Genomic DNA, 10093 nt, shown 5'->3' with positions numbered 1-10093 from the left:
GCCGCTGAGGTGGGGTGCTAAGTCTGTGCTTCCCTCTCCCTCTCCCTCTCCCCAGGTGTGTGGTTGTGCTCTTCAACCCCCAGAAACACAAGCAGCACCACATCCTCAACAGCTCCAGGTAAATGGGCTCAGGGGCTTTGGGGAGTGCCACCTTTCCCCAGGGACGGCCAGAGGGGTGCCACCTGCTTCTCTGTGGCATTGGGCCCTGTTGGGCCCCAGGCATGGGAGGGAAGCAGCACAGGGACAGCGGGTTTGCTGCCCTTGTTTTGAGAGGGGACTGTGAGAGGCCAGACCTGGGCCAGGCTGCCAGTGCCCCTCTTGAGCCTGCCTGATTCCTTTCAGGAAAACCATCACTGCCCTTGCCTTCTCTCCTGATGGCAAGTACCTGGTCACCGGTGAGATGAGTGAGGAAGGAAGCTCAGGCACTGCAGAGGGGGGGGGGGGCTGGCCTTAGCAGAGAGTGACAGCCTGCGGCCCGCATAGGACTGGTGCCAATTTTGACTTTCTGTACTGGTGTCCACTTTGGGTGTTTGGTCTGCCCTAGAGCAGTGTTCTTAGGCTGTAGCCTGCATCTGTAGTGCCATGGTCACCCCTTAGTACAGACTGCTGGCTCTGGGGTTCTGCAGGTCTGGGGTGGCTCTCTTCAGTTTGCAATGCTAACAAGTAGTTCCCAGTGAGGCTGAAGCTGCCAATTTGGGAACCACATTTTGGAAAACACCTCCTTAAAACATTCCTTATCCCTGGAGTCCCCCTGCTGGTCACAGTGTGGAACAGGACTGCCCTCCCATAGACTTGCCCTGTGAGGCTGTGAGAGCAAACCGCAGGAGTGGTGGTTCTTGCCCATCCAAATCACGCCAGGAGCCCGTCCCTGAGAGTCCCTGTTCCCCAACACTGATCACATTCCCTCCGGGGGTGTCCTTGATTCATGTGCAGGCGCATTAGGTTAGGTGTCCTTCATTTATGTGCAGGCTCTTTTCCAGTGGCTGGGAGGGCCAGGCCTCCGTGGATGGGGAGGGAGCTGGCTGCCTCTGGCCTTTACTTCGGGGTCTTCGGTCCCTGCAGAGTGGACACATGCCTGCTGTGCGGGTATGGGATGTGTCGGAGCGCAGCCAGGTGGTGGAGCTTCAGGAGCATAAGTATGGCGTGGCATGTGTGGCCTTCTCACCCAGCGCCAAGTACATTGTCTCAGTGGGCTACCAGCATGACATGATCGTCAATGTCTGGGCCTGGAAGGTGAGTGGGCTGCTGGCCTCAGGACAGGCGGGGCCGGGAGGGGAGCCAAAAAATTGCTGACCGGTGGCCTTAACTTCCGCCTGCTGGCCTCAGTCCCTTTCTAGAGAACTCTGAGCAGAAAGGAGCAACTGGGTATCTAGGATGCTGAAGAAGGGGCAGAAGGAGAGGTCCAGTTCACAGCTTGTCTAACCTCCTTCAGTGTGTAAGTTTCTTTTCCCTCAGCTCCTAGAAGCAGAGCCTTGATTTCCCTTGACTTTCTCTCCAGAAAAACATTGTAGTGGCTTCCAACAAGGTGTCCAGTCGGGTGACAGCAGTATCCTTCTCTGAGGACTGCAGCTACTTTGTCACTGCAGGCAACCGGCACATCAAATTCTGGTACCTCGATGACAGCAAGACCTCAAAGGTGAGGCAGCAAGTAGCCACTAGGGTGGGATCTGCTCATATCTGTTCCACCTGCGCCCCCTTCTGCATGCTCAAAAGCCCCTTGGAAGTCTCAGCTGGGCCAGGTGCTATGTCAATCTGCAAGGGAAGCCTTCTCCCTCTCTCCCCAGGGCCTGCTTTCCAGGGGATAGCCTGCAGGGTGGGTGGGTGGCACCTGTGGTGGGTCTCCACAGGTGAATGCCACTGTGCCCCTGCTGGGCCGCTCTGGGTTGCTGGGGGAACCTGCGGAACAACCTGTTCACTGAAGTAGCCTGTGTCCGCGGGAAGAAGACTGACAGCACCTTCTGTATCACATCCTCAGGGCAGCTGTGTGAGTTCAGTGACCGGAGACTGTTGGACAAGTGGGTGGAGCTGAGGGTAAGTGAATGCTTTGTCGACACCCTCCCGTCTGTCACCTCCGGGCTCCGGGACACCTGAGTCTGCATGCATGCTGGGGGAGGCCCCAGGCGGAGGAAGGTGTTTGGAAACCTCACTGCTCGCTCATGCTCTCTGTCTCTGCCTCTTCCTCTGCTTTCCTCTTCTGCTCAGCACACAGACAGCATCACAGTAAGTGTGCTGGCCCTGTCCACTGCCTCTGCTGCCTTTCGCTTGGCCGGCCTTTTCTGGGTGTGTCTTTGCTCAAACCTCAGGTGCCTTATAAGGCTTGCTGACTCCTTCCCCCTAATTGCACGGGGCTGTGAGCCCTCTGGCCAGCTGCTGTTAGAGGGAGGGGCATTGAGGGGCTCCAGCCAGGGCAGCTGGCCTGCCTTGCGCTTGTCCTTGCCTCTTGGCTCATGGCTGTTGAGGTGTCGGGTGAAGGAGTGGGCAGACGCCCTTGCTGACTGGGGCTTCTGTGCTCACAGACCACAGTGGCCCACTGCATCTCGGTGAGCCAGGACTACATCTTCTGTGGCTGTGCTGACGGCACCGTGCACCTTTTCAACCCCTCCAACCTGTACTTCCTCAGCACGCTGCCCCGGCCCCATGCCCTGGGGACAGACATTGCCAGCATCACAGAGGCCAGGTGAGCGGTGTTGGTAGGCCCCTGAGTCCTGTCAGAGCCGCACTCTGTGCCAGGCCATCCCTGGCATGCTGCAAGGAGAGGAGGGGACACATAGACCTCTGGGAAGACCCTTGCAGCCAAGCACAGGTGGGTCTTTTAGCATTTGTTGCTCACTGTGGGCAACCGTGGTAATCTGAGTCTGCAGTGTGGTAATGCATTGTCCTGTAAAGACCACAGCTAGGACAGACGGGCAGTTCCTTAGGGTTTCTGAGAGAGACTGGAAACCTGACGGAGCAGGCCTTTCTCCCTCAGGGTGGTACTGGGTAGCAGCTGCGGTAGGAGGGTCTTATTGTAGCCTCGGGCCTTGGGTTGGGTGATTGCAGGAAGTGAAGTTTTGCTCTGGTTTCAGTGCTGTCAGGAAGCGGGGCAGTTCTGCAGTTGGGTATATTAATTTCTCTTTCAGGCCAGGAGGGGGCTAAATCTGCAATTGGCAGGAAATGATATATGACCATGATTGTGGTTTGCACAGTGCCCTTCCTTGTCCTCTGATGTGAGTCTAGAAGGGCCTGACATCTGCTTGGCTGCATCACGGCCACACACTGTCCCCGCCTGACGTTGGGGGCTATGAAATAGCTTGTGTTCTTTTGGAGAGCCCCATGGCAAGGAATGCCAGGCCAGCCGCTGCGTTCTTTCTCCAGTGACTGCTGGCCAACCTGCTGCTCCTCCCTTTAGTGCACCATTTCATTAGCGCTCACTCACCAGTTTGCCCTGTCTGCCCAGGACACCCCGCTCCCCTCTTTCCTCAGTTGCCTTTTCGCTGCAGTGGCCAATGCGAAGTATCGGGACACCATCGCCTTGACCTTTGATCCTGCAAATCAGTGGCTGTCTTGTGTGTACAATGACCATAGTACTTATGTCTGGGATGTGAAGGACCCCAAGAAAGTGGGCAAGGTGTATTCAGCTCTGTATCATTCCTCCTGCGTCTGGAGTGTAGAAGTACGTGGGCCAGGTCTGCTGAGACTGACCGTGTTTCCTGGGCTACCATTAGGAGCTGGGATTCCTCAAGTGTGGAATTTGTTTCCTCCAGCACCCTTGCTCCCCCAGCAGTGCCCCTGGGTCCCTTCGTATCTGTTAATTGGCTCTGAGGATGCGAGGGGATATTAGTGCTGACTCATCTCAGACGTTTTTCAGTATGCCCCTGTGCAGTCTTAGCTTGGCCTCTTTGGACATGTTCCTGAACTTGACCAAACCTTAGTTTCTGCTATTATGAAATGACATACCTGATGCATTTGATTTTTACGAAAAGGAGACAATGTAAGTGGGTGATTTAGAATGCCTAGTACTTACTAGGTGCTTGGTTAATGTATATTCCTTTACTTGTTAAAGACAAGAGCTAATCATTATGACTTGCTTGCTATGGGATAAGCCTGGGGCTAAGTCTTGACCAGCCTTTTCTCTACTCTCATTCCGTCCCATCTCTGTGGGCAGCCAAGGTCTGACCCGGGTCCCTCTGGTCCTTGTGCTCCTCCAGGTCTACCTTGAGGTGAAGGACAGTCAACAGGCCTGCCTGCCCCCGAGCTCCTTTATCACCTGCTCTTCTGACAGCACCATCCGCCTGTGGAATACAGAGAGCTTTGACGTGCATGGCTCCACCCTGCACCAAAACATCCTCAGCCACGTGAGCCTGGTGCCCCCACACCACAGTCTCAGGATCTGGGTCTCCAGACCAGACTGTTCCAGATGTTGTTTGGCCAAACTCTGACAAGGATGTCCTCTTGGCCCGCATTTCTCTCCCTGACAGGTGTCCTGTGTCAGGCCTTCCTCACCCACCTCTTCTCCTGACCTGTTTCACTAGTACCTCATTAAGATCATCTATATGGATGGGAACATGCTGGCCCTGCTGGACACCGAGCTGCCTGGGGGAGACAAAGCCGATGGGTCCCTGATGGACCCCCATGTGGGCATCCGCTCTATGTGCATCAGCCCCAACGGGCAGCATCTAGCATCAGAGGACCCTATGGGCACGCTCAGGTAAGGCCATTTGTGGAGTGCAACCCGTTGCCTCCAGGGGACAGGATGGGGGAACTTTAGGCCCCCAAGGAGAGAGGTTCAGGAGGGTTTAGCTGAAAAGGGTTGGGGACAAAATTTATTATCTTCAAAGGAAAGATACTAACTTGACAATGAAGAAACGGCAAAACCCACCCTTAGCCAAGTCATTAAGGTTAACTTCCCGTGGCAGCAGCATGAATCTGGTGAGAGGGTACACTGAGAGGCTTCAAAATGTTCCCAGAAAATCTTATGACTCTTAAGAACTCCCAATAAAATGTTGAACAACAACAACCAACGTTGATGGAAAGTTCCTTTTAGTTCTGTTTTTCCATGCAGCCTCCTCCTAGCATTGTGTCTGGTATTCTTGACCCAAATGTATAAGGAACTTAGGATAGTCATGAGGAAACATCAGGCAAACTTCATTTGAGGTACACCTGCCAGAGTAACATATCATACTCTCCCAGGTGTCACGGTAGGAAAGACAAGCAAAGACTGAAAGCCGTTCTAGACTGGGACAGATGACACCCATGTGCCGTGGGGGCTCCTAGGATCCTGGAGCAGAAGGACATTCATGGGATAAACAAACTCATTGGCATTGGGTTGATTCCAACTCAGAGCAACCCCCGCTGGTGACATTTAAATAAAGTCTAATAATGTTGTACCAGTGTGACCTCCGTGGTCCTTATCACTGTGTACTGTAGTACATAAAACATTAATACGAAGGGAGACCAGGTGAGAGAGTTGAATGCGACATATCTGGACTCATTTTTCTAAGTCTAAAGGTTCAACCCAAAAGGTAAAGTAAAACAGCTCTTGATGGAGAGGAAAAGGTGGAAGGGGGTGGGTGATGATTCTTTCCCCCGCTGCCTGGCACTGAACGGCCTCTCCTTTCTTCTCATTTTGCAGGGTCCATGAATTGCAGTCCCTGAGTGAAATGCTGAAGGAGGAGGCCCATGAGTCAGAGATTCTGTGCCTGGAGTACTCGAAGCCAGACACAGGTACCTGGCCCTGGCCTAGAATGGCCTTGAGTGAGCCCCTCCAGTCTGGCCAGAGCCACTGATACTTGTCCTGCCTCTTGACTATGGGGCTGATCGTTCTTTTGGCTACCAAAAGAGTTAGTGATCCTTCTTGATGTCTCTGAAGGCTTTGGGGAGGACTGCATCTCAACTCTGCCCGACTCCATGGCTCATGTGGCTTAAGGATGTGGGGCTCAGTTTCTCTGGGTGCTCTTTGCTTGGCACTCATCAGCTGACGGAGTTCATCCCATCCCAGGTCTGAAGCTGCTGGCCTCAGCGAGCCAGGACCGGCTGATCCATGTGCTAGACGCAGGGCGGGAGTATAGCCTGCAGCAGACGCTGGACGAGCACTCCTCCTCCATCACCGCTGTCAAGTTCGCAGGTGTGGGCAGAGCACTTAGACACACTCTGCCACCTACCACCCCTGCCACCTGCCTGCCACGCCCAACACTCCATAGATTCTGAAAGGGTGTGTGTGTGTGTGTGTGTAAAAAAGTCATGAAGACAGAAGTCCTCCAGAGATTCTGCCAGTATGTGTGTGTGTTTGTAAAAAGGACACCAAGTACGAAGCTCTCAAGAGATTCTGCAAGGATTTATGTGTGTGTGTGTGTGTGTGTGTGTGTGTGTGTGTGTGTGTGTGCGGGTGTAATAAGGTCATGAAGTAAGAAGCCCTCCAGAGATTCTGCAAGGGTGTGTGTGTGTGTGTGTGTGTGTGTGTGTGTGTGTTTAAAAAGGACACAAAGTAAGAAGCCATCCAGGAATTCTGCAAGGATGTGTGTGTGTGTGTGTGTGTGTGTGTGTGTGTGTGTAAAAAGGACAGGAAGTCAGAAGCCCTCCAGAGATTCTGCAAGGGTGTGTGTGTGTGTGTGTGTGTGAATGTGTGTGTGAGTGTAAAAAGGACACGAAATCAGAAGACCTCCAGAGATTCTACAAGTGTGTGTGTGTGTGTGTGTGTAATAAGGACACAAAGTCAGAAGCCCTCCAGAGATTCTACAAGTGTTTGCGTGTGTGTGTTTAAAAAAGGACACGAAGTCAGAAGGACTGCAGAGATTTTGTAAGAGAATGAGTTTTTCGTTGTGTGTGTGTGTGTGTGTGTGTGTGTGTGTGTGTGTGTAATAAGGACACGAAATCAGAAGCCCTCTAGAGATTCTTCAAGGGTGTGTGTATGTGTGTGTGTGTTTGTGTAAAAAGGACACAAAGTCAGAAGCCCTTCAGAGATTCTGCAAGGGTGTATGTGTGTGTGTGTGTGTGTGTGTGTGTGTGTGTGTGTGTGTATAAAGGACACAAAGTCAGAAGCCCTTCAGAGATTCTGCAAGAGTGTGTGTGTGTGTGTGTTTGTGTGAAAACGACACGAAGTCATAAAACGTCTGGAGATTCTGCAAGGGTGTGTGTGTGTGTGTATGTGTGTGTGTGTGTGTCAAAAGGACAGGATGTCAAAAGCCCTCTAGAGATTCTGCAAGGGTGAGTGTGTTGTGTTAAAAGGACACGAAGTCAGAAGCCCTCTAGGTTTTCTGAAAAGGTATGAGTGTGAGAGTGAGGGAGTGTGTGTGTGTGTAATAAGGACACGAAATCGGAAGCAATCCAGAGATTCTACAAGTGAATGTGTGTTTGTGCATGTGTGTGTGTGTGTGTGTTTAAAAAGGACACAAAGTAAGAAGCCATCCAGGAATTCTGCAAGGATGTGTGTGTGTGTGTGTGTGTGTGTGTGTGTGTAAAAAGGACAGGAAGTCAGAAGCCCTCCAGAGATTCTGCAAGGGTGTGTGTGTGTGTGTGTGTGTGTGTGTGTGTGTGAATGTGTGTGTGAGTGTAAAAAGGACACGAAATCAGAAGACCTCCAGAGATTCTACAAGTGTGTGTGTGTGTGTGTGTGTGTGTGTGTGTAATAAGGACACGAAGTCAGAAGCCCTCCAGAGATTCTACAAGTGTATGTGTGTGTGTGTTTAAAAAAGGACACGAAGTCAGAAGGACTGCAGAGATTTTGTAAGAGAATGAGTTTTTCGTTGTGTGTGTGTGTGTGTGTGTGTGTGTGTGTGTAATAAGGACACGAAATCAGAAGCCCTCTGAGATTCTTCAAGGGTGTGTGTATGTGTGTGTGTTTGTGTAAAAATCACACGAAGTCAGAAGCCCTTCAGAGATTCTGCAAGGGTGTATGTGTGTGTGTGTGTGTGTGTGTGTGTGTGTGTGTGTGTGTATAAAGGACACAAAGTCAGAAGCCCTTCAGAGATTCTGCAAGAGTGTGTGTGTGTGTGTGTTTGTTTGAAAACGACACGAAGTCATAAAACGTCTGGAGATTCTGCAAGGGTGTGTGTGTATGTGTGTCTGTGTGTGTGAAAACGACACGAATCATAAAACGTCTAGAGATTCTGCAAGGGTGTGTGTGTGTGTGTATGTGTGTGTGTGTCAAAAGGACAGGATGTCAAAAGCCCTCTAGAGATTCTGCAAGGGTGAGTGTGTTGTGTTAAAAGGACACGAAGTCAGAAGCCCTCTAGGTTTTCTGAAAAGGTATGAGTGTGAGAGTGAGGGAGTGTGTGTGTGTGTAATAAGGACACGAAATCGGAAGCAATCCAGAGATTCTACAAGTGAATGTGTGTTTGTGCGTGTGTGTGTGTGTGTGTTTTTAAAAAAGGACACGAAGTCAGAAGGACTACAGAGATTTTGTAAGAGAATGAGTTTGGGTTGTGAGTGTGTGTGTGTGTGTGTGTGTGTGTGTGTAATAAGGACACGAAATCAGAAGCCCTCTAGAGATTCTTCAAGGGTGTGTGTATGTGTGTGTGTTTGAGTAAAAAGGACACAAAGTCAGAAGCCCTCCAAGGATTCTGCAAGGGTGTATGTGTGTGTGTGCATGTGTGTGTGTGTGTGTGTGTGTGTGTGTAAAAATCACACGAAGTCAGAAGCCCACTATTGATTCTGCAAGGGTATGTACGTGTGTGTTGTGTTTGTAATAATTACACCAAGTTAGAAGCCCTCCAGAGATTCTGCAAGTGTGTGTGTGTGTGTGTGTGTGTCTGTGTGTGTGAAAACGACACGAATCATAAAACGTCTAGAGATTCTGCAAGGGTGTGTGTGTGTGTGTGTGTGTATGTGTGTGTGTGTCAAAAGGACAGTATGTCAGAAGCCCTCTAGAGATTCTGCAAGGGTGAGTGTGTTGTGTTAAAAGGACACGAAGTCAGAAGTCCTCTAGGTTTTCTGGAAAGGTATGAGTGCGAGAGTGAGGGAGTGTGTGTGTGTGTGTGTGTGTGTGTGTATGTGTGTGTGTAATAAGGACACGAAATCAGAAGCCCTCCAGAGATTCTACAAGTGTATGTGTGTTTGTGTGTGTGTTTAAAAAAGGACACTAAGTCAGAAGGACTGCAGAGATTTTGTAAGAGAATGAGTTTGGGGTGTGAGTGTGTGTTTGTGTGTGTGTGTGTGTGTGTGTGTGTAATAAGGACACGAAATCAGAAGCCCTCTAGAGATTCTTCAAGGGTGTGTGTATGTGTGTGTTTGTGTAAAAAGGACACAAAGTCAGAAGCCCTTCAGAGATTCTGCAAGGGTGTGTGTGTGTGTGTGTGTGTGTGTGTGTGTGTGTATAAAGGACACAAAGTCAGAAGCCCTTCAGAGATTCTGCAAGAGTGTGTGTGTGTGTGTGTGTTTGTTTGAAAACGACACGAAGTCATAAAACGTCTGGAGATTCTGCAAGGGTGTGTGTGTGTGTGTGTGTATGTGTGTGTGTGTCAAAAGGACAGGATGTCAAAAGCCCTCTAGAGATTCTGCAAGGGTGAGTGTGTTGTGTTAAAAGGACACGAAGTCAGAAGCCCTCTAGGTTTTCTGAAAAGGTATGAGTGTGAGAGTGAGGGAGTGTGTGTGTGTGTAATAAGGACACGAAATCGGAAGCAATCCAGAGATTCTACAAGTGAATGTGTGTTTGTGCGTGTGTGTGTGTGTGTGTTTTTAAAAAAGGACACGAAGTCAGAAGGACTACAGAGATTTTGTAAGAGAATGAGTTTGGGTTGTGAGTGTGTGTGTGTGTGTGTGTGTGTGTGTAATAAGGACACGAAATCAGAAGCCCTCTAGAGATTCTTCAAGGGTGTGTGTATGTGTGTGTGTTTGAGTAAAAAGGACACAAAGTCAGAAGCCCTCCAAGGATTCTGCAAGGGTGTATGTGTGTGTGTGCATGTGTGTGTGTGTGTGTGTGTGTGTGTGTAAAAATCACACGAAGTCAGAAGCCCACTATTGATTCTGCAAGGGTATGTACGTGTGTGTTGTGTTTGTAATAATTACACCAAGTTAGAAGCCCTCCAGAGATTCTGCAAGTGTGTGTGTGTGTGTGTGTGTGTCTGTGTGTGTGAAAACGACACGAATCATAAAACGTCTAGAGATTCTGCAAGGGTGT

This window comes from Tenrec ecaudatus (genome assembly GCF_050624435.1).
Source record: "Tenrec ecaudatus isolate mTenEca1 chromosome 16 unlocalized genomic scaffold, mTenEca1.hap1 SUPER_16_unloc_8, whole genome shotgun sequence".
In the NCBI taxonomy this organism is placed as follows: Eukaryota; Metazoa; Chordata; class Mammalia; order Afrosoricida; family Tenrecidae; genus Tenrec; species Tenrec ecaudatus.
The sequence above is the reverse complement of the archived record's forward strand: the minus strand, read 5'-3'. Positions refer to the sequence as shown.